Source organism: Eurosta solidaginis, chromosome 3 (genome assembly GCF_040869045.1).
Source record: "Eurosta solidaginis isolate ZX-2024a chromosome 3, ASM4086904v1, whole genome shotgun sequence".
NCBI classification, from domain to species: domain Eukaryota; kingdom Metazoa; phylum Arthropoda; class Insecta; order Diptera; family Tephritidae; genus Eurosta; species Eurosta solidaginis.
The window spans coordinates 80513919-80539588 of NC_090321.1; the positions used below are offsets into that span (position 1 = coordinate 80513919).

The following is a 25670-nucleotide window of genomic DNA, read 5'->3' on the forward strand; positions in this document are numbered from 1 at the left end:
CCGGCGTAGAAGTAGCGGAGTGGATAGATTATGCTCTTACGGTGACGAGATGAGTTCGGTGGGAAAACCCAACCGAAAGTCTGTTAAGAGGGGGGGGGGGGGTGTGGATTCGCGATAGAAAGTTCGTTTTGGAAAGGAGGGCGAGGAACGGAGGGATGGTTATGAGGAGCTCTTGATCTTCTCGCAGTCCATCTCCTTCGTTGGAAGAAGGATCAGATTGACCAAAGGTCGTCTGACTTGACCCTTCTCGGTTATGAGGTCGACTACACGAACTCGGTTGTATTCGCCGGGGTGTACGTTGACGACTCGACCTAACCTCCATTCGTTAGGAGATAAGTTGTCCTTTTTGAGGACAGCGAGATCTCCCACTTTTATATTTTCTTGGGGATGCTTCCACTTCACTCGTTTTTGAAGTTCGGATAGATATTCGGTTTTCCACCGCTGGCAGAAGGTTTGTTGGAGGGCCTTGAGCTTCTGCCATCTGTTTATTATGGAGGCCGGGCTTTCGTTCACATCCGGTTCTGGCGGCGTCAGAAGATGGCTGCCCGTTAGGAAATGTCCTGGAGTTAGGGGTTCCAGGTCCGTTGGGTCATTCGACCCCGGACTGAGAGGGCGCGAGTTGAGGCACGCCTCAATCCGGCACAAAAGTGTTTGGAACTCCTCCATATTATATTTGTGGGGAGAAGCGATCTTTTTGAAGTGGCTCTTGAAGCTCTTCACTCCCGCTTCCCACAGGCCGCCCATATGTGGAGCGGCGGCGGGAATAAAATGCCAGCTCAATGCTTGATGGCTATACTTTGAGATTGTTTTGTCTCGGCTTTCGGCCAGAAAGGCTTTAAATTCGGATCTTAAGATCTTGATGCTCCGACAAAGTTTGTACCATTGTCGGAGTAGATGTTTTTCGGACATCCTCTTCTCGCGATAAAACGCGAGAAGGCTGCGAGAAAGCATGGGGTGCTGAGGTCACTAGTGGCCTCTAAGTGAATGGCCTTAGTGGAGAAACAGACAAAAAGGCATACGTAGCCTTTTAACAGTCGACATCCTCTACCGCGGTAGATTTTGATGTCGAAAGGCCCCGCAAAATCTACCCCGGTATTGGTGAACGCGCGGGTAAAAGTAGTCCGTTCGCAGGGAAGGGTACACATAAGTTGGGACTGTGCCTGCTTTCGATGAATAATGCAGGTTTTGCAATTGTGGATGACGGCTCTGATCATGGTCTTGACATTCGGTATCCAGTATTGGGTTCGGATGAGACGGAGCATGAGCTGGTTCTCACCATGAAGGGAGTCATGATGAGCCATCATAACTGTAAGGCGAGACAGCCTACAGTTGTAAGGCAAGATGATCGGATGACGCTCGTTGTATGACATGTCTTTTGACGCCCCTAGATGCTCCCCTGTTCTAATAATATCTTTGTCGATATATGGGTTTAGTGACAGTATTTCACTCTTTCGATCAATAGGTTCCCTATTTTTCAATTTTAAATATTCTGTCCCGTCAAATTATTTCTGGCAGACTCGTATTAATGCTTGAGTCGTTGCCTTCATCTCATCGGCTGAGATTATGCACGACTTTTCCTGGAACACGGCTTTAGTTTTTGGGTGAGTTCGTTTATAAAATCTCCTAACATAGGATAGAACCTTTAACGCCCCGGGTAAATTTGAAAAACGGTCGAGAATATCTACCTGATCTACCCTTGTCGTGGCATATGTTTGTGCCCTCTTCTCCTCAACAGACGTTTTGTATTCGGTCTCTTGTGCTGGCCAGTGGGAATTGTCTTCTTGCAGCCAAGAAGGTCCCTGCCACCACAACGAATTGTTGACCAACTCTGATGCAAGTAGTCCTCTGCTTCCTAGATCCGCTGGATTAGATTCCGAGTCCATGTGGAGCCAGTCCTTTCTACCGACCATATCGATGATCTTAGTGATTCGGTGTGCGACGAAGGTTGACCAGGAACAGGGCGGTTTTCTTATCCATGCGAGTACGATGGTTGAATCCGTCGAGAGGTGAACTTTTGCTGGTCCCAAATGAATGTTTCGGAATATTGATTCCATGATTTCTGCAAGCAGCACGGCGCCGCAGAGTTCTAAGCGTGGTAGCGAGATGGTTTTCACTGGAGCTACTCTGGTTTTTGCTAAAAGTAAGTGTATGAAAACGTGATCGTCTCTTTTCACGCGCATGTATATCGCTGCCGCATATGCTTTCTCGGAAGCGTCACAGAAGCCGTGGATTTCTATGTCGTCTTCCGGTGAAAAATTTACCCACCGTGGTATCCTAATGTTATCTATTTCGCTATAGTGTTGGGTGAAATTTTCCCACCGTTCTAAGGTAGTTGGGGAGACGGGCTCGTCCCACCCGGCGCCCTCTAACCAGATATTCTGCATTAGTATTTTTGCCACTATGACCATTGGTGCAAGCCAGCCTAAAGGGTGGAAAAGTTTGGCTATAGCGGATAGGATTGCGCGTTTGGTGGTGTTCTCGCCATTCCCTAAAACTCCTGCTGTAAAGTAAAACATGTCTGAGTGCGCGTTCCATCGTATTCCGAGTGCCTTCACCGAGCTAGCCTCTTCAAACGCTAGGAAGTCCTCGCTGAGCAAATCCGTTTTGGGGATGTCCTGAAGGATTTCCTCACAATTTGATGTCCACTTGCGCAATGGAAAGCCAGCTGAGTGTAATGCTTCGCGAATCTCGTTTCTTGCTCTGATGGTTGACGCTATTGTATGTCCTCCAATAAAAAAGCGTCGACATATGTACATACTTTCGCGTAATATACCCGATGCTATTGGGTGGGTATTTTCTAAATCATCAGCCAATTGTAGAAGTGACCGTATCGCGAGGTAGGGGGCGCAGTTTACACCAAAGGTGACAGTCTTTAGTTCGTAAAGACTGATGGGTTCGTTGGGGGATGTTCGATGGACAATTCTTTGAAATTTGGCGTAATTATCGGTCACCCAAATCTGCCTATACATCTTCTCTATGTCACTATTAAAGACAAAGCGGTACAGTTTCCAACGTAGAATTAAAATAGGCAAGTCTGCTTGGAGTACTGGACCTGGGTGAAGTATGTCGTTTAGACTAATGCCATTTGCTGTCGGACTTGACGCGTTGAAGACGACGCGCACTTTGGTAGTGGTACTTTCCGCTTTTACAACGGCGTGGTGGGGCAGGAAATAATTATCCGAATCGTCGGATGGTATATTATTCTTAATTTTTCTCATATGTCCAAGTGTTTCGTATTCTGACAACACCCGAACATGCTCTTTTCCTAAATCTTGGGTTTTCAGTAATCGCCCCTCATTTCTGAAGAATTGTGAACATGCGCGCTTTAGGGACGGTCCTAATTTAATATTCTCAGGGTAATCCTACCTGAATGGTAGCGAAACTATATACCTCCCATTTTCATCACGTTTTGTCGTTTCCTTAAATAGTTGTTCACAATACCTTTCTTCTTCATTAAGCATTTTATTTTTGGGAACATTTTCTATCTCCCAGAAAGCTTTTAATTGGTTGTACAATGCAACCTCGTTATAAAATGACATGATGCTCTTCGTTGGACTCGCTGCTTCGATGCGACCGGTTAGTATCCAACCGATCACTGTCTCTTGGGCAAAAAGTGTATTTAGTACATTCTTTTTCAGACCGCTCAGTATAATTTGGGGATATATGTCTCCTCCAAGTATGAGGTCTACGTCTTCGTTGATGTAGAACATTTTGTCTGCCAAAACCAAGTCTGGGAATGCCTGCATAGTCATGGCGTTGATATGGCAGGATGGAAGATTCCCAGTGAGTTTGGCTAGGACTAGAACGGGTGTAGTCAGGCTGAAGCAGGCATCCACTGGTGAACGTAATTCAATTTTGGATGCCTCTTTCACCTGAGCTGACACCGCATTTGTGATGCCTGAAACTTGGGCATGCATTTTTCTCGCTGGCAAATTGATTCTGCGTTTCAGTCTTTCAGTTATAAAGGAACATTCAGACCCTGAATCAATTAATGCCCGTGCGGAGAAGTCGGTACCATTATGGTGAATGTGTACGCGAGCAGTTCCTAATGGCACACCTGTGCTGGAATTCGTATGACAGGATGTCACATTTTTGTTCCCGTTTGACCCTGGTTTTTCTGATTCCTGTCTCGCTAATGCCTGTCTAGAAGTAGAGGGCCTATTATCGTAGGAGTGTTGGGGCGGGTTGTAGGTGGTGTTTTTCTGTAGGGTATCCGCATGCAGGAGCGTATGGTGACGAGAGTGGCACGTACTGCAGTTGTAGGAACTGGTGCATCTGGTCACTGTGTGTCCTGGGGATAGACAATTCAGACAACCACTTGTAGATTTTATGAATTTAATCCTTTCTGGAGGGGTTAACTCGCAAAAGCGTGAACAGTTGCGTAATCTGTGTTCAGGGGATTTACACATTTTACAAATTGATTTTATTGTTTGCTTGGATACTTTCGTTTGAAAAGCACCAAGTCTTTTCGTAGGGGTTTCCGTTGATTGTCGCAACGCGTTTGGTTTTTGCACTTTCGAAGTGGCATGCCCTGTAAAACCAGACACTGTTTCAAGTGTCTGAAACCGATTAGACAGGAATTTATCCATATCCTCCCACTTGGATATATCCATTTTATGATCTATACTTTGCTCCCATAGAGCCAACGTGCTCTCTGGTAGCTTGGTTGAGCAGAGATAAGTCAGGATTGCATCCCAATTGGAAGTGTCAATTTTGTGGCATTTGAGGGACGAAATACAATTATTTATATCATTTTGCAGCTTTTTTATTGAACTTTACCTTTTTTAAGTTAAATAAAATTTGTAGTTGTGTGTTAACTAAGATACGTTTGTTTTCGTATCTTTCACACAAGTTTTTCCAGGCCATCTCGAAACCTTCATTTGTAAGAGGGCATTTTTTTACGATATCTTTTGCTTCGCCCTGCGTTTTGTTGTTGAGATGGAATAACTTTTCCACCCCTTTCAAACTAGAATTGTTTATATATATTGCCGTGAACAGGTCGCGAAAAGTTGGCCAATACAGATAATCCCCTTTAAAAACTTCCGTGTCGCAAGCCGGGAGGCGAATTTTATGCCCTTGAGATTCTTGCTCAGGGTTGACGTTCTTTTCATCCTTCTTGTATTTTTCTGCCTCAGCAGATATAGACGCTGAACATCGCACGTAGATTGCGTATGCTGCCTTTTGCTTCTCTCTGATCGCCATAACGTCATCCGCTGGCACCTCATCAGATCCCAATAGCGAATCAAACGCAGACTTTACCTTCTTCCACAAGAGCCGCAATTCTTCCTGCTGTATTGCAAGGGTGTGTTTGCTATGGTCGCTCTCCGGAATAAGGCTGTAATCTTTATCAAACTCTGCGATTGACTCTGCTAAACGGATGTAGGTTTCCATTGTTTTATTTACGTTTATTAAAGAGAAAATTGCCGATTATAGAAATGGAACGCTTTAGAGTAAAAATACCTGCCCAGCCGTAAATAAACACTATTGAAATTCGAAGTTTATTATTTATTTTGTTTATTGCAGACTTTGTCAGAGTAGCGACAACGAAAAGGGTTTAATTTACAGACTTTTTGTCTCAGCGGCAACAACAAAAAAAGAGGGACCACTCGCTACCTCCACAGATAATGGGTGTATTTTTGAAAAAGTGAAAAAATGCGTGCGATATTGCAAAACAAGCACAAAAAAAGTGTAAAAAGTGTTTAAAAGTGAAGTGAGCACCGGATTAATTAATTAAATTGAACTTAATTTCGTGTTTGTGAAGTGCAAAAAAAACAACAACAAAAACCTATTTAGTATGGTGCGGAAAGTGAGGTTAGGTTACCCTCTTCCTTGTGTTGTGTCTGGAAAACCTTACCACTGGTGGGGGGATAGACCAGATAATCACAAGGATCGAACTAAAAATTAACAAACCAAGTGATTGAATTTTTGAAATGGGAAAGAAAAAAAATGGTGCTCACTAAATAACTTCACTTTTTTACACTCCTTTTCGATTTAAATTTTTCGCGCACGACACGGGTATTTATCTTTATTTGTCACTAATAATCACTTAAACGAAAAAAAAGTGGCAAGAAATATAACACTTACTTCTTATTTTTGCTGGAGGAATTGATGTGATGGCTGTGGCTCCGGTGGCTGCTAATGTCGTGTATAGTATAAACTTCCAGCTTTTTGGTGGTTCTGCTGGGATATGCTGTGGCAAATAAAACTTTTGATGATTTTTTTTTTGTGGCAATTCGTGCAAAATTTTGTAATAGGCAAAATCCTTCGGCAAAAGTTTATGAGTTGGATAAATTGTGCTGTGCAGGTAGATTCTCTGGTGCAGTGGACTGTAATTTTAGGCTTTTAGTTCCTTTTTTCTGTGAGTAAGGACCAATGTTCGGCCTGAGTGCGTCTGGAACCGGCAGTGGGTAGGCGCACACGGGTCGATCTCGGGTTGATAGTGCTCTCGAAAGAAAGTAAAAGAACAAAACGCAAAGAGGATTTCCTCGTTATAATAGTGTTTTTAATTAGAGTGTAGGAAAATATATACAAGGATACAATATTACCTTTGTGTATAACTTGACGATGGTGATCCTGTGCGTTGTGTGCTGGTTGGCGGTCAATCGAGAAAGAGGCCGGTTATCCCGTTGAGACAACCGCTAAGCCGCGAAAAAGTCCTCTGGTGTTAAGGAGGGGAAAGGCCACACATACAACCAACCCCACATATACGTGCATGGGTGCTGACAACCTGCACACACACACGTGCATGTGTATGAAACGCATGCATGTGCATGCATGCACACAAATGCGGCGTGAGTGTGGGTGGCTGGAAATATTATTAAAACGATAGGGAGGGCGCCGTCAATCAGGTAAAAGTTAGGCATTAGGCCTAAACATCTACTAGTTCTACTACAAAGACAACTTCTTCTTCGCCTGCATCTACATCTACATCTAATAACGCCTCATCTTCTAAAGTCTCTCATTCGTCTAAAACTACGTCTACATCTGGAAATACATCAACATCAATTAGTTCCAATTCTACATCTAAAACTAAATCCACTGCATCCACATCTAAATCAACTAAAGCTAACAATCATAAAAATAATTCAAATGTGCCTTCTGATAATTCCAATGAGTCTGATGCTCAAATGGTTGTCAACAATGTGACAAATACTAGTGCTGTGTCGCGCTCTGCTGGCACTGTATCGTATGCAGATGCTGCAGCTAGCGCAGTTAATGCAAACGTGCCATCTGTTGATGTTTCTGACAGACAACGAAAGAGTGCATCAAAAGAAATTACGCAAAAATCGCGTTTTGTTAGTGGTAGCAATGACCATTGTTTACTATATAGTTTGGCAGCTTAAGTAGAGGTTATGTTGCGAATAGAGTGGAAGGCAGTGGACTAGGTAGTCGAATGTCATATAATGAAGGAATGGTGTTCGGAGATTTTTCAAAGTTAAAAAAAAAAATGATAAAAGCTTTAACATAAATAAAAATATTGTTTTAATAACAACAAAAATGCCATATATATTCTGTATACATAAATTTGTAAGTATTATCTCACTTGAAAATTTGAATTAAATAATCTAAAGTTTTGTTTTGAAACTGAGTCGAGAACTGTGCGTGTGAATGTGCGAATTTTCACCGATCAGCTGTTAGTTGCGCTACTTGGTAAAATTTACAATGGCAATGACAATGCTGAATTAGATTAGATAGGTATTTGTGCGGTATAAATGGATTCATTTGTCCTCATTTAAGCCATCGGTCACTGAGGAGAGTATTGTTAAATACATCTCTGATCACTTTGGCATTGCTGCTTCTAATGTCGCTTGTTTTAAGTTAGTAAAGAGAGATGTCGACATTAACACTTTAGTGAGAGTCGCTTTTAAAGTTCGAGTGATTATAAGTGAATATACCAAACTTTTCAATGCTTCTCTTTGGCCCAGTAATGTATACATCAAGCCCTTCCGTTTTTTTCGAAAAGATGTAGAAATTCCCGCGGAGTCATAGATTTGTCTGACACCTTTCATAATGGCCTCAACGTCTGTTATCAGAATGTTAGGGGTCTAAATACTAAACAAGTTGATTTTTTCTCCGTAGTCATGAACTCTGTTATGACGTTTTGGTTTTTACTGAGACATGGTTGAAACCAGCTGTGTTTGACTCTGAGATATTAGCAGATTCTTATGAGATCTTTAGAAAATACCGACGAAACAGAGTTGGTGGAGGCGTGTTAATCGCCGTACATACCAGGTTCTCTGCTGAGGAAGTGTACTGCGATGATTCTTCTGATGTTGAAATCTTTTGCGTGCGAGTTAAACTTTTATCTACTTATAAATATTTTGTTGCGTCATATATTCCGCACCAGTCAGATATTTCTATATGCTTAAAACATTCTTCCCTATTGAAATTTATATTTGCTATGTCAAGGTCTGTTGATTCTGTCTTAGTGGCTGGCGATTTTAATCTGCCCTTTGTGTCGTGGAATTTTATTGACGGAATGCTAGTTCCCACTGCTTGTAATGTTGTATTCTACGAGTTTTTAAATGACCTTGCAGACATTGGTCTTTATCAACTTAACAGAATTCATAATAAATTTGGCAAATATCTTGATTTGATTTTTTCAGACGACACATCGAATTGTTCTGTTACTCGATGTGATCCAGTGGTATTGCCTGAGGATGTTTATCATCCAGCACTTTCGATTTACCTGGATTGTCTTAGCTTACCGGTGCGGAATACTACCGATCCAAAAGCGTCTTCGCGCCGGTTTCTGTTTAGAATGGCCAACTGGTCTTTACTAATCGACGAAGTCTCTAAAATAAAGTGGCCTGAGTACGACGGAGATATTGAAGCGAGCTCCGTCCATTTCACCAACGTTTTACATACGATATTCCTCAAATGTGTGCCTTTTTCCAAAACCTCCTCAGCATCTACAGCTACTGCTTGGAGCTCTAGAGAACTTAGTTATCTAAAAAACAAAAAAAAACACGTATCTTCAAGCGTTTCAATATCTGGCTCTAATAGTGACTATGCTGCATACTCCATCTTGCGCCTTAAGTACAACAGGCTACAGATAAGATGCTACAAAAATTATCTGATGAAGATTAAGCATCGGATCTCTTCCAATCCAAAAACATTTTATTCCTTCGTCAACTCCAATAGAAAAATTAAAGGGTTTCCTTTTGTAATGAAGTATAACGATCGGATTTCTAGTATTGACTCCGATATTGCAAATATGTTTGCTGACTTTTTTAAATCTAATTACTCGTCTATCCCTGACTCCCCTCCGGTGGATTATCAATACATGTTACCTTCGCTTAACTCAGTAGGTATCCCATATATTCATACAGATGAGGTACTAAGGCATCTGGAAAGTCTGAAAATTTCCTACTCCAGTGGACCTGATGAAATACCATCTGTTGTGCTGAGAACTTGCGCTCAATTTCTTTGTCAACCCCTTACCTGCTTATTTAATACCTCTTTGAGGCAAGGGATATTGCCTAAGAAGTGGAAGGAGTCGTTTATAATACCACTTTATAAAAGTGGGAGTAGATCTTGTGTCACAAACTATAGAGGAATAGCCAAACTTTGTGCTATTCCAAAACTATTTGAATCAGTTGTCACAAATCAACTGGCTTTTGCAGTATCTTCGGCAGTGGATCTGTCACAACATGGCTATTGCAGGGGTACGTCCATTGTATCTAATTTGCTGGAGTTTATAACCCTCGTATCCAATAACTTAAGGACGAACTGCGAAGTTGATGTCATTTACACTGATTTCAGTAAGGCGTTTGATAAAGTTTCCCATTCCTTACTCCTACTAAAACTCGATCGATTGGGTTTTCCATCACGGCTTCTCTTGGGTCTCGTCCTACTTGGTAGGTAGAAAGCAAACCGTTGTGTTTAACAATTGCTTGTCTGAATTCATCAATATATCTTCTGGAGTTCCACAGGGCAGTCACCTTGGTCCAGTGTTGTTTCTGCTCTTCATTAATGACCTCCCAAATGTTTTGAAGCGCTGCATACCGCTGACGATGTCAAACTGGTTATGCCCATTCGCTCACCTGAATAACCTGGTTGAGTGGTGTGACGTAAACGTCATGTCACTAAATTTACCGAAGTGCAAGTTTATGTGTTTTACGAGGAAATCTTTTAAAACCTATCAGTACATGATAGGCGATTATATCATTAAGCACGTCACAAACTTTACTGATCTTGGCGTTATAATGGTCCCTAAACTGGACTTCAAATTACATATCGAATCGTGTGTGAATAGGGCTGGAGGCACTTTGGCTTTCGTAAAAAGGTGGTCAAAGGAATTCAATGACCCCTATGTCACTAAAACTCTTTTTTTATCGTTAGTAAGACCTATATTGGAATATACTTACATTATCTGGAACACGCGTTATCAGGTTCATAGCGAAAAATTGGAATCGGTCCAAAAGCAATTTTTGCTCTTTGCTTTAAACCATTTGCCCTGGGATCAATCAAAGAAACTACCGCCCCATTGCAGCCGGTTAAAACTTTTACAGCTGCCTTCATTACAGAGCCGTAGGGAGATGCTTGGCGTTTTATTTATGGTAAAAATATTGAGGGGGATTATAAACAGTCCATTTCTGCTTGGCGAGGTGATGTTTAATGTCCCTTTTAGGCCCTCTCGGTATTTCCAACCGTTATATTGAAATACATGTAGATCGAATTTTCAAATGCATGAACCTCTTCGTTGTCTGTGGCAAGATTTCAATAATCACTGCAATAATATTAATACTTGCGACACACTTTACAGTATAAAAACATATATACTCACTGGCTTGAACTCATAACTGTTTCAAAATCACAGGTTAAACTAAATCTGTTACCTGCTCCAGTTACTTGGGGCGGGTGGCTTGGAATCACGTCCTTTCCAACCTCCCACTCATCGCAGCCCTACTCATTGTGTGTTAAATATGCATCAGCTGTTCGAAATCACGTCCATTTCGATAGCACTAATAATCAATAGTTACTTTGGGCGGGTGACTTGGAATCTCGTCCTTTCCAACCTCCCACACATCACAGCCCTACTCATTGTGTGTTAAATATACATCAGCTGCTGGAAATCACGTCCATTCCGGCAGCACTAATAATCAATAGTTACTTTGGGCGGGTGGCTTGGAATCGCGTCCTTTCCAACCTCCCACACATTGCATCCCTAATATTGTGTGTTAAATATACATTAGCTGCTCGAAATCACGTCCATTCCGACAGCACTGATAATCAATTCCGTTGCTCGGCATCACAGTCCATTCCGACAACTGATTCAATAATATACGTATATACATATTTTATAATATAATTTTGCTCACTATGTATGCTTGTTAATTTTACACTGTAATCTGCATTTATATTCATTCATTCATTCATATTTAGTCTGATTAATTGTAAAATTTGCAGACTAACAAATAAATAAATAAATAAATAAAATGATATTTCACTTATCAAGTTTTATTGTAAGAGGAAATGTGGGGACATTTTTTTTAAAAGTAATTTATCTGAAATGAAATGTGCAATTGAAGCTCGCGCTGAGTATATAATGTTCGGTTACACCCGAACTTAGACACCTTTACTTGTTTTTCACTAGTTTTAATAAATACTAAAATATATACATATAAGAATAAGCAGGAGAATGTATTACCCTCGAAGTTCGCCATTTTCGTGAACTAAGTGCAAAATAAAAAATAAACAAATGAATTAATAATATTTAAAATCTCAAAATCTTTGGCTAAGTACTTCTACGCGTTGACCACGGCGAGTACCAAAGAAGATTTAATGATGAGCTGTACGAACTTTATGCCAACATTACAAAGTCCAGCAAATGAAAGATGATGCTCCGACCAAGAAGGCAGTTTTATCTGTTACCTCCTATGGAAACACAAGGCAGCGGAAGAGTCAGGTGGAAAAAGGCTTAAAACTTTGCTCCATTTAACCCAACCAAGACACGACTGGCGCGACTTGTTGGACGACCAAAACCGCTTATTAAACGGTTAAGCGCCAACACAGTAAGTAAAAATTTAAAATATATAGACTTCCAACCTCCGGTCGGTAAGACTTGCACATTGTTTAATCTGACTATATGTACATATCGCGCATTTACTTCAATAGTGTCATAATTCAAAAAACACAATTTTCCAGGAGAGACATTCAAAGATTTCAACTGCCATATGTTGCGCATATAAATGCATATCGTCGCTTCGCTCACAAAAAGAGTTATGTGTTTTTCAGTAACTTCTCAGGAGATCAAAAAAACTTATTTCTGGTGTCCATTTGCAAAATTTTGCAAATGTCGTATTTTTTAAATATTTTATGGAAAGTATTTTATTGATGTGTGAAGGAAAAAATCATGTTTTTTAACCCATTACGACGTGATAAATATTTGCGCCGTTTTATAGCACAAGCTGCTTTCAAATTTGCTTTTGGCGGTAGGGAAATACATGAAATTTTTGCCGTTATTCCTCATAATGCTTACGAAAATTACCCCTTAACCCCTGGGAGGTTTAGCTTCATCAATCAGATGTCTGTTGGGATGCCCAGGTTTCTGCGTATTAAACAGGAATTGTTTGGTTAGCATTTCATTTCTCTCCCTGATGGGGAGTATTCTCGCCTCATTATGTAGATGATATGCTGGGGACAAAAGAAGACAACCCGTGGCGGTTCTGAGGGCAGTATTTTGGCAGGCCTGTAGCTTCTTCCAGTGAGTAGTCTTTAGGCTTGGCGATCATATAGGGGACGCGTAGCGTGCAATCGGCTGGCCAATTGCTTCGTAAGTGGTAATGAGTGTTTCTTTATCTAATAAAATATGCTATAAAAAAAAATTTGAAAAAAACACATAACTGTTTTCGTTAGCGCAGCGACGATATTTTCATTTTTTATAGCACTTGGTAAATTTTTAACTGATCACAAAGATTTTTTTATACAACATAGATCATGATATTGGGTACGTTTATATGTTATTAACTCAAAATTCATGTTTTTTGAGTTGTGACACTATTGAAGTAAATGAGGGATATGTATATGTGGTGGTATTGTTTCTAGATGTATGCAAGCTCTTGTACCAAATATCACAGATGCTCACATCTTATCGCTGTATTTACTTAGTTGTTGTAAGTAAATAACATAGATCATGATATTGGGTACGTTTATATGTTATTAACTCAAAATTCATGTTTTTTGAGTTGTGACACTATTGAATTAGATGAGCGATATGTATATGTGGTGGTATTGTTTCTAGATGTATGCAAGCTCTTGTACCAAATATCACAGATGCTCACATCTTATCGCTGTATTTACTTAGTTGTTGTAAGTAAATAAGTACGTAAATAAAGTTTAAAACAAGTAAAAACGGGACTGTCTTCGGCTGTGCCGAAGACTTCATGCCTTTCATGAATGGGGCTGAACAATAATCTATCCCGCTCTCCGAATAATCTAATATATATTATAAATGGCAAAGTTTGGATGTTAAGATGTTTGGATGTTTGGATGTTTAGATGTTTGGATGTTTGGATGTTTGGATGTTTGGATGTTTGGATGTTTGTCCAGACGTTTGTCTTTGTGACTCAATAACGCAAGAACGGCTGGACCGATTTGGATGAAATTTTGCACACATATAGCCAATAGTCTAGAAGGATCTACTAGCTATATATTTTTCAAAAGGGGCGTGGTCCCCGCCCCCTAGGAACAGTTATAATTTAATTATTATATTTTTTCGTCTTTGCGACTGAATCACGCCAGAATGGCTACACGGATTTTGATGAAATTTGGGACACAGACAGTAGTCTACTAGCGAAATTTTTTTCGAACATGGAAAGAGGGGTGGGGGTCCCACGACCCTTCGAGAAATTATTTTTCATAATTTTTACACATTATATACTGGCCTTCACCAATATCACAGACTCAAGGGGTCAAATAAGTCGAGGGCTTACAAAGTAAGCAGTGACACCCTCCGCCCGCCCCCCTTTATCTCCCCCTCTGGTGTAAAATCCATAAATTGTTATAACTCAATCTAAATTTTCTCCTAAATCAATAGTTTTTGGTATCTGGTACATACAGAACGAGATCTAGACAATTTTGGAGGAACGATCAGTGGTCCTCTCCTCTACTCCCGCCATCCGCCCTCCATCAATTGTTTTTATCAGCACGCTTTTATTAGCTTTACCTGTATGTTTCTATGTAACTTTTTATTCGCTCCAATGCGCCTGCTGCCTTATTAACATGGTTTTATAATTAGCTTCACCTTATTTGTAATCCCGTAAGGGTCATATCGAGACCCTCCGGGATCATTTCTGGATGGTTTTCGGGATCGGTCCGGGATTACGCCGGGGTAATTTCGGGACTTTTTCGGGACTATTTCGGGATCATTTTGGGACCCTTCCGGGATCATTTCTGTATAGTTTACGGGATCCGTCCGGGATCCCGTCGGGGTTATTTTGGAATATTTTCGGGACTATTCCGGAATCATTTCGGGACTATTTCGCGATCATTTGGGGACCCTTCCGGCATCATTTCTGGATGGTTTTCGGGATCCGTGCGGGATCTCGTCGGGGTCATATGGGGACTTTTTCGGGATCATTTGAGGGCTCTTCCGGCATCATTTCTGGACGGTTTTCGGGATCCGTCCAGGATATCGTCGGGGTCATTTGGGGACTTTTTCGGGATCATTTGGGAGCTCTTCCGGCATCATTTCTGGATGGTTTTCGGGATCCGTCCGGGATATCGTCGGGGTCATTTGGGGACTTTTTCGGGATCATTTTGGGGCTCATCCGGCATCATTTCTGGATGGTTTTCGGGATCCGTCCGGGATCCCGTCGGGGTCATTTCGGGACTTTTTCGCGACTAATACGGGATCATTTGGGAACCCTTTCGGCATCATTTCTGGACGGTTTTTGGGATCCGTCCGGGATCCCGTCGGGGTCATTTCGGGACTTTTTCGCGACTAATACGGGATCATTTGGGAACCCTTTCGGCATCATTTCTGGATGGTTTTCGGGATCCGTCCGGGATCCCATTAGGGTAATTTCGGGACTATTAGGGGATCATTTGGGAACCTTTCCGGCATCATTTCTGGAAAATTTTCGGGATCCGTCCGGGATGCCGACGAGGTCATTTCGGGACTATTTCGGGATCATTTGGGATACCTACCGGCATCATTTCTGGATGGTTTTTGGGATTCGTCCGGGATCCCGTCGTGGTCCTTTCGGGACTTTTTTTCGACTAATACGGGATCATTTGCGGACCCTTTCGGTATCATTTCTGGATAGTTGTCGGGATCCCGTCAAGGTCATTTCGGGACTATTAGGGGATCATTTGAGGACCTTTCCGGCATCATTTCTGTATTGTTTTCGGAATCCTTTCGGGATCCCGTCAGGGTCATTTTGGGACTTTTTTGGGGCTAATACGGGATCATTTGGGGATCCTCTAGGGGTCGTTTCGTGACTTTTTCTGTTTTATTTCGGGATCATTTGGGGACCCTTCCGGCATAATTTCTTGATGGTTTGCCGGATCCATCAGGGTCATTTCGGGACCATTTTGGGATCATTTGGGGACCCTTCCGAGATCATTTCTGGATCCGTCCGGGATGCCGTAGGAGCCATTTCGGGATTTTTTGTTACTTTTCCGGGATAGTTTTTGGACCCTTCCGGGATCATTTCTGGATCTGTGCGGGATCCCATCTGGGTTATTTCCGGACTATTTCGGGATCATTTTGGGATCCTTCCGGAATCATTTCTGTATGGTTTTCGCGATCCGTCGTTGATTCCCTCGGAGCCATTTCGGAACCTTTTCTGGAGTATGTCGGGGTCATTTGGGGACTTTTTCGGGATCATTTGGGGCTCTTCCGGCATCATTTCTGGATGGTTTTCGGGATCCGTGCGGGATCTCGTCGGGGTCATTTGGGGACTTTTTCGGGATCATTTGGGGGCTCTTCCGGCATCATTTCTGGATGGTTTTCGGGATCCGTCCGGGATATCGTCGGGGTCATTTGGGGACTTTTTCGGGATCATTTGGGGGCTCTTCCGGCATAATTTCTGGATGGTTTTCGGGATCCGTCCGGGATCCCATCAGGGTAATTTCGGGACTATTAGGGGATCATTTGTGGACCTTTCCGGCATCATTTCTGGATAATTTTCGGTATCCGTCCGGGATGCCGACGAGGTCATTTCGGGATCATTTGGGATACCTACCGGCATCATTTCTGGATGGTTTTGGGATTCGTCCGGGATCCCGTCGGGGTCATTTCGGGACTTTTTCTCGACTAATACGGGATCATTTGCGGACCCTTTCGGCATAATTTCTGGATAGTTGTCGGGATCCGTTCGGGATCCCGTCACGGTCATTTCGGAACTATTAGGGGATCATTTGAGGACCTTTCCGGCATCATTTCTGGATAGTTTTTGGAATCCTTTCGGGATCCCGTCAGGGTCATTTCGGGGCTTTTTCGGGATCATTTAAGGATGGCTTTGAGGATTCGTCCGGGAACCCGTCAGGGTAATTTCTGGACTTTTCCGAGACTATTTCGGGATCATTTTGGGACCTTCCCAAGATCATTTCTGGATGGATTTCGGGATTTGTCCGGGATGCCCTCAGGGTCATTTTGGGACTATTAGGTGAGCATTTGAGGACCGTTCCGGCATCACTCTGGATGGTTTTCGGTATACGTTCAGATTCCCGTCGGAATAATTGCGGGACTTTTTCGGGATCATTTGGGGTCCCTCCCAAGATCATTTCTGGATGGATTTCGGGATCTGTCCGGGATACCGTCAGGGTCATTTAGGAGTGCGTTCGAGATCCCGTCAGGGTCATTTCGGGACTTCTTCGGGAACATATCGGGATCATTTCTGGATGGTTTATGGGATCCATCCATGACCCCTTAAGGGTCATTTCGGGACTATTAGGTGATCATTTGAGGACCTTTCCGGCATCACTTCTGGATGATTTTCGGTATCCGTTCGGGATCCCGTCGGAATCAATGCGGGACTTTTACGGAATCATTTGGGATTCCTTCCGGCATCATTTCTGGATGGTTTTCGGGATTTGTCCGGGATCCCGTCGGGGTTATTTCGGGACCTTTTCGGGGCTAATACGGCATCATTTGGGGATCCTCTAGGGGTCGTTTCGTGACTTTTTCTGTATTATTTCGGGATCATTTTGGGACCCTTTCGGCATAATTTCTTGATGGTTTGCCGGATCCATCAGGGTCATTTCGGGACCATTTTGGGATCATTTGGGGACCCTTCCGAGATCATTTCTGGATCCGTCCGGGATGCCGTAGGAGCCATTTCGGGATTTTTTGTTACTTTTCCGGGATAGTTTTTGCACCCTTCCGGGATCATTTCTGGATCTGTGCGGGATCCCATCTGGGTCAATTCCGGACTATTTCGGGATCATTTTGGAATCCTTCCGGAATCATTTCTGTATGGTTTTCGCGATCCATCGTGGATCCCCTCGGAGCCATTTCGGAACTTTTTCTGGAGTTAGTCGGGATAATTTAGGGACCCTTCCTGGATATTTTCTGGATGGTTTCTGAGATCCGTCCGGGAGCCCGTCAGGATAATTTCGGAACTTTTTCGGGACTATTTCGGGATCAATTTGGTACCCTCCAGGCATCATTTCTGTGTGGTTATCTGGATAAGTCTAGAATCGTGTCGTTGTCATTTCGGGTTTTTTTGGGACTACTTCGGGAACTTTTGGAAACACTTCCGGAGCGTTTCTGGATGGTTTTCGGGATCCGTCCGCGATAGCGTCGGGGCCATTTCGTGGCTTTTTCTGGATAATTTCGTTATCATTTTGGGATCCTATCAGGTTATCAGCTCATAAAGTTCTTTTTTTTACTCAATTACAAAAATAAAATGCATTAGACAGAAACAAAATTTTAAACAGATAACTTTATAAGCAGGCTAACGTGAATAGCCCACATATTTCATTTTCTCCTTGCGGACGGGGCCGCGGGTAAAGGCTAGTCTAATATATATTATAAATGGCAAAGTTTGGATGTGAAGATGTTTGGATGTTTGGATGTTTGGATGTTTGTCCAGACGTTTGTCTTTGTGACTCAATCACGCAAGAACGGCTGGACCGATTTGGATGAAATTTTGCACACATATAGCCAATAGTCTAGAAGGATCTACTAACTATATATTTTTGAAAAGGGGCGTGGTCCCCGCCCCCTAGGAACAGTTATAATTTAATTATTTAATTTTTTCGTCTTTGCGACTGAACCACGCCAGAATGGCTACACGGATTTTGATGAAATTTGGGACACAGACAGTAGTCTACTAGCGAAATTTTTTTCGAACATGGAAAGAGGGGTGGGGGACCCCTTCGAGAAATTATTTTTCAATAATTTTTACACATTATAACTTTACGTATACTGGCCTTCACCAATATCACAGACTCAAGGGGTCAAATAAGTCGAGGGCTTACAAAGTAAACAGTGACACCCTCCGCCCGCCCACCCCTCCTTTATCTCCCCCCTCTGGTGTAAAATCTATAAATTGTTATAACTCAATATAAATTTTCTCCTAAATCAATAGTTTTTGGTATCTGGTACATACAGAACGAGATCTAGACAATTTTGGAGGAACGATCAGTGGTCCTCTCCTCTACTCCCGCCATCCGCCCTCCATCAATTGTTTTTATTAGCACGCTTTTATTAGCTTTACCTGTATGTTTCTATGTAACTTTTTATTCGCTCCAATGCGCCTGCTGCCTTATTAACATGGTTTTATAATTAGCTTCACCTTATTTGTAATCCCGTAAGGGTCATATCGAGACCCTCCGGGATCATTTCTGGATGGTTTTCGGGATCGGTCCGGGATTACGCCGGGGTAATTTCGGGACTATTTCGGGATCATTTTGGGACCCTTCCGGTATCATTTCTGTATAGTTTTCGGGATCCGTCCGGGATCCCGTCGGGGTTATTTTGGGACATTTTCGGGACTATTCCGGAATCATTTCGGGACTATTTCGCGATCATTTGGGGACCCTTCCGGCATCATTTCTGGATGGTTTTCGGGATCCGTCCGGGATCCCGTCGGGGTACTTTCGGGATCATTTGCGTACCTTCGAGAGATAAATTCTTGATGGTTTCCGGGATCATTACGGGACTTTTTCGGGGTCAGTTTGGGTCCTTTCCGTAATCATTCCTGGATGGTTTTAGGGATCCGTCCGGAATCCCGTCGGCGTCATTTTGGGACTTTTGCGGGATCATTTGGGGTCTCTTCCGGCATCATTTCTGGATGGTTTACGGGATCCGTCCGGGATCCCGTCGGCGTCATTTTGGGACTTTTGCGGGATCATTTGGGGTCCATTCCGGCATCATTTCTGGATGGTTTACGGGATCCGTCCGGGATCCTGTCGGGGTCATTTTGGGACTTTTGCGGGATCATTTGGGGTCTCTTCCGGCATCATTTCTGGATGGTTTACGGGATCCGTCCGGGATCCTGTCGGGGTCATTTTGGGACTTTTGCGGGATCATTTGGGGTCTCTTCCGGCATCATTTCTGGATGGTTTACGGGATCCGTCCGGGATCCCGTCGGCGTCATTTTGGGACTTTTGCGGGATCATTTGGGGTCTCTTCCGGCATCATTTCTGGATGGTTTACGGGATCCGTCCGGGATCCTGTCGTGGTCATTTTGGGACTTTTGCGGGATCATTTGGGGTCTCTTCCGGCATCATTTCTGGATGGTTTACGGGCTCCGTCCGGGACCCTGTCGGGGTCATTTTGGGACTTTAGCGGGATCATTTGGGGTCTCCTCCGGCATCATTTCTGGATGGTTTACGGGATCCGTCCGGGATCCTGTCAGGGTCATTTTGGGACTTTTTCTCGATTAATACGTGATAATTTACGGGCCCTTTCGGTATCATTTCTGGATAGTTGTCGGGATCCGTTCAGGATCCCGTCAGGGTCTTTTCGGAACCTTTCCGGCATCATTTCTGGATAGTTTTCGGAATCCTTTCGGGGTCCGATTAGGGTCATTTCGGGACTTTTTCGGCAACATTTAAGATTGGTTTTCAGGATTCGTCCGGGATCCCGTCAGGGTAATTTCTGGACTTTTCCGAGACTATTTCGGGATCATTTTGGGACCCTCCCAAGATCATTTCTGGATGGATTTCGGGATCTGTCCGGGATGTCGTCAGGGTCATTTTGGGACTATTAGGTGATCATTTGAGGACCTTTCCGGCATCACTTCTGCATGGTTTTCGGTATCCGTTCAGGACACCATCGGGACTTTTTCGGGATCATTTGGGGTCCCTTCCGGCGTCATTTCTGGATGGTTTTTGGGATTCGCCCGGCATCCCGACGGGGTCATTTCGGGACTTTTTCTCGACTAATAAGGCATCATTTGCGTGCCCTTACGGCATCATTTCTAGAGAGTTGTCGGGATCCGTTCGGGATCCCGTCAGGGTCTTTTCGGAACTATTAGGAGATCATTTGAGGACCTTTCCGGCATCATTTCTGGATAGTTTTCGTGATCCTTTCGGGGTCCCGTTAGGGTAATTTCGGGATCATTTAAGGATGGCGTTCAGGATTCGTCCGGGAACCCGTCAGGGTAATTTCGGTATCATTTTGGGACCTTCCCAAGATCATTTCTGGACGGATTTCGGGATCAGTCCGGGATGCCGTCAGGGTCATTTTGGGACTATTAGGTGATCATTTGAGGACCTTACCGGCATCACTTCTGGATGGTTTCCGGTATCCGTTCAGGATCCCGTCGGAAACATTGCGGGACTTTTTCGGGATCATTTGGGGTCCCTCCCAAGATCATTTCTGGATGGATTTCGGGATCCGTCCGGGATCCGGACGGGGTCATTTCGGGACTATTTCGGGATCATTTGGGGTACCTACCGTCATCATTTCTGGATGGTTTTCGGTATCCGTCCGGGATCTCCTCGGGGTCATTTGGGGACCTTTTCGGGATCATTTGAGGGCTCTCCCGGCATCATTTCTGGATGGTTTTCGGGATCCGTCCGGAATCCCGTCGGGGTCATTTCGGGACTTTTTCGCGACTAATACGGGATCATTTGCGGGCCCTTTCGGCATCATTTCTGGATAGTTGTCGGGATCCGTTCAGGATCCCGTCACGGTCATTTCGGGGCTATTAGGGGATCATTTGAGGACCTTTCCGGCATCATTTCTGGATAGTTTTCGGAATCCTTTCGGGATCCCGCCAGGGTCATTTCGGGACTTTTTCGGGATCATTTAAGGCTGACTTTCAGGATTCGTCCGGGAACCCGTCAGGGTAATTTCTGAACTTTTCCGAGACTATTTCGGGATCATTTAGGGACCTTCCCAAGATCATTTCTGGATGGATTTCGGGATTTGTCCGGGATGCAGTCAGGGTAATTTTGGGACTATTAGGTGATAATTTGAAGACCTTTCCGGCATCACTTCTGGATGGTTTTCGGTATCCGTTCAGGATCCCGTCGGACTAATTGCGGGACTTTTTCGGGATAATTTGGGATCCCTTCCGGCATCATTTCTGGATGGTTTTTGGGATCCGTCCGGCATCCCGTCGGGGTCATTTCGGGACCTTTTCTCGACTAATACGGGATCATTTGCGGGCCCTTTCGGCACCATTTCTAGATAGTTGTCGGGATCGGTTCGGCATCCCGTCAGGGTCTTTTCGGAACTATTACGAGATCAATTGAGGGCCTTTCCGGCATCATTTCTAGATAATTTTCGGGATCATTTCGGGGTCCCGTCAGGGTCATTTCGGGACTTTTTCGGGATCATTTAAGGATGGCTTTCAGGATTCGTCCGGGAACCCGTCAGGGTAATTTCTTGACTTTTCTGAGACTATTTCGGGATCATTTTGGGACCTTCCCAAGATCATTTCTGGATGGATTACGGAATCAGTATGGGATGTCGTCAGGGTCATTTTGGTATTAGGTGATCATTTGAGGACCTTTCCGGCATCACTTCTGAATGGTTTTCGGTATCCGTTCAGGATCCCGTCGGAAACATTGCGGGACTTTTTCGGGATCATTTGGGGTCCTTCCCGAGATCATTTCTGGATGGATTTCGGGATCTGTCCGGGATCCAGTCAGGGTCATTTAGGGATGCGTTCGAGATCCCGTCAGGGTCATTTCGGGACTATATCGGGATCATTTCTGAATGGTTTACGGGATCCGTCCAGGACCTCTTAAGGGTCATTTCGGGACTATTAGGTGATCATTTGAGGACCTTTCCGGCATCACTTCTGGATGATTTTCGGTATCCGTTCCGGATCCCGTCGGAATCAATGCGGGACTTTTTTGGAATCATTTGGGATCACTTCCGGCATCATTTCTGGATGGTTTACGGGATTTGTCCGGATCCCGTCGGGGTTATTTCGCAAGCTTTTCGGGGCTAAAACGGGATCATTTGGGGATCCTCTAGGGGTCGTTTCGTGACTTTTTCTGTTTTATATCGGGATCATTTGGGGACCCTTCCGGCATAATTTCTTGATGGTTTGCCGGATCCATCAGGGTCATTTCGGGACCATTTTGGGATCATTTGGGGACCCTTCCTAGATCATTTCTGGATCCGTTCGGGATACCGTAGGAGCCATTTCGGGATTTTTGTTACTTTTCCGGGATAGTTTTTGGACCATTTCGGGATCTGTGCGGGATCCCATCTGGGTCATTTCCGGACTATTTCGGGATCATTTTGGGATCCTTCCGGAATCATTTCTGTATGGTTTTCGCGATCCGTCGTGGATCCCCTCGGAGCCATTTCCGAACTTTTTCTGGAGTATGTCGGGATAATTTAGGGACCCTTCCTGGATGGTTTTCGAGATCCGCCCGGGAGCCCGTCAGGGTCATTACGGAACCTTTTCAGGATCATTTTGGAACACCTTCAGGGTCATTTCTGTATGGTTCTCTGGATACGTCTGGGATCGTGTCGTTGTCATTTCGGGTTTTTTTGGGACTATTCCGGGAACTTTTGGAGACCCTTTCGGGCATTTCTGGATGGTTTTCGGGATCCGTCCACGATAGCGTGGGGGTCATTTCGTAGCTTTTTCTGGATAATTTCGGGATAATTTGGAATTCTGTCAGGTTATCAGCTCATTTAGCTCTTTTTTTTACTCAATTACAAAAATTAAATGCATTAGACAGAAAACAAAATTTTAAACAGATAACTTGATAAGCAGGCTAACGCGAATAGCCCATATATTTAAATTTCTCCTTGCGGACGGGGCCGCGGGTAAAGGCTAGTCGGATGTATAAGATAAGAAATATATAGTGAACAGATCTACATACCTTAACGATTTTTAAGATAAATCTAATCTAATATCTAATATATATTATAAATGGGAAAGTTTGGATGTTAAGATGTTTGGATGTTTGGATGTTTAGATGTTTGGATGTTTGGATGTTTGGATGTTTGGATGTTTTTCCAGACGTTTGTCTTTGTGACTCAATAACGCAAGAACGGCTGGACCGATTTGGATGAAATTTTGCACACATATAGCCAATAGTCTAGAAGGATCTACTAGCTATATATTTTTCAAAAGGGGCGTGGTCCCCGCCCCCTAGGAACAGTTATAATTTAATTATTATATTTTTTCGTCTTTGCGACTGAATCACGCCAGAATGGCTACACGGATTTTGATGAAATTTGGGACACAGACAGTAGTCTACTAGCGAAATTTTTTTCGAACATGGAAAGAGGGGTGGGGGTCCCACGAGCCTTCGAGAAATTATTTTTCATAATTTTTACACATTATAACTTTACGTACGTATACTGGCCTTCACCAATATCACAGACTCAAGGGGTCAAATAAGTCGAGGGCTTACAAAGTAAGCAGTGACACCCTCCGCCCGCCCCCCTTTATCCCCCCTCAGGTGTAAAATCCATAAATTGTTATAACTCAATCTAAATTTTCTCCTAAATCAATAGTTTTTGGTATCTGGTACATACAGAACGAGATCTAGACAATTTTGGAGGAACGATCAGTGGTCCTCTCCTCTACTCCCGCCATCCGCCCTCCATCAATTGTTTTTATTAGCTTTACCTGTATGTTTCTATCTAACTTTTTATTCGCTACAATGCGCCTGCTGCCTTATTAACATGGTTTTATAATTAGCTTCACCTTATTTGTAATCCCGTAAGGGTCATATCGAGACCCTTCCGGGATCATTTCTGGATGGTTTTCGGGATCGGTCCGGGATTACGCCGGGGTAATTTCGGGACTTTTTCGGGACTATTTCGGGATCATTTTGGGACCCTTCCGGGATCATTTCCGTATAGTTTACGGGATCCGTCCGGGATCCCGTCGGGGTTATTTTGGAACATTTTCGGGACTATTCCGGAATCATTTCGGGACTATTTCGCGATCATTTGGGGACCCTTCCGGCATAACTTCTGGATGGTTTTCGGGATCCGTGCGGGATCTCGTCGGGGTCATATGGGGGACTTTTTCGGGATCATTTGGGGGCTCTTCCGGCATCATTTCTGGATGGTTTTTGGGATCCGTCCGGGATATCGTTCGGGGTCATTTGGGGCCTTTTTCGGGATCATTTGGGGGCTCTTCCGGCATAATTTCTGGATGGTTTTCGGGATCCGTCCCGGGATCTCGTCGGGGGTCATTTGGGGACTTTTTCGGGATCATTTTGGGGCTCATCCGGCATCATTTCTGTATGGTTTTTCGGGATCCGTCCGAGATCCCGTCGGGGTCATTTAGGGGTGCGTTCGAGATCCCGTCAGGGTCATTTCGGGACTTCTTCGGGACTATATCGGGATCATTTCTGGATAGTTTATGGGATCCGTCCATGACCCCTTAAGGGTCATTTCGGGACTATTAAGTGATCATTTGAGGACCTTTCCGGGCATCATTTCTGGATAATTTTCGGGATCCGTCCGGGATGCCGACGAGGTCATTTCGGGCCTATTTCGGGATCATTTGGGATACCTACCGGCATCATTTCTGGATGGTTTTTGGAATTCGTCCGGGATCCCGTCTTGGTCCTTTCGGGACTTTTTTTCGACTAATACGGGATCATTTGCGGACCCTTTCGGCATCATTTCTGGATAGTTGTCGGGATCCCGTCACGGTCATTTCGGGACTATTAGGGGATCATTTGAGGACCTTTCCTGCATCATTTCTGTATTGTTTTCGGAATCCTTTCGGGATCCCGTCAGGGTCATTTTGGGACTTTTTCGGGGCTAATACGGGATCATTTGGGGATCCTCTAGGGGTCGTTTCGTGACTTTCTGTTTTATTTCGGGATCATTTGGGGACCCTTCCGGCATAATTTCTTGATGGTTTGTCGGATCCATCAGGGTCATTTCGGGACCATTTTGGGATCATTTGGGGACCCTTCCGAGATCATTTCTGGATCCGTCCGGGATGCCGTAGGAGCCATTTCGGGATTTTTTTTGTTACTTTTCCGGGGATAGTTTTTGGACCCTTCCGGGATCATTTCTGGATCTGTGCGGGATCCCATCTGGGGCATTTCCGGACTATTTCGGGATCATTTTGGGATCCTTCCGGAATCATTTCTGTATGGTTTTCGCGATCCGTCGTTGATTCCCTCGGAGCCATTTCGGAACCTTTTCTGGAGTATGTCGGGGTCATTTGGGGACTTTTTCGGGATCATTTGGGGCTCTTCCGGCATCATTTCTGGATGGTTTTCGGGATCCGTGCGGGACCTCGTCGGGGTCATTTGGGGACTTT

General features: G+C 43.9%; 2 protein-coding genes across 4 annotated transcripts in view; both read left to right on the forward strand.

Annotated features, from left to right (window-relative positions):
* Positions 1-25670, forward strand: part of LOC137244068 (proton-coupled amino acid transporter-like protein CG1139) — a 228029-nt gene that overhangs the window by 56561 nt on the left and 145798 nt on the right. The gene's annotated exons all lie outside the window — the stretch shown is intronic.
* The window catches only part of LOC137246488 (proton-coupled amino acid transporter-like protein CG1139), an 89700-nt gene that overhangs the window by 8153 nt on the left and 55877 nt on the right, over positions 1-25670 (forward strand). For 2 of the 3 annotated variants that reach the window (XM_067777584.1, XM_067777585.1), the window contains exon 2: positions 11746-12017. The exons of the other annotated variant lie outside the window; for it this stretch is intronic. The gene's annotated coding sequence lies outside the window, so the exon portion shown is untranslated. The remainder of the gene's footprint in view (positions 1-11745; positions 12018-25670) is intronic. 3 annotated transcript variants of the gene reach the window in all.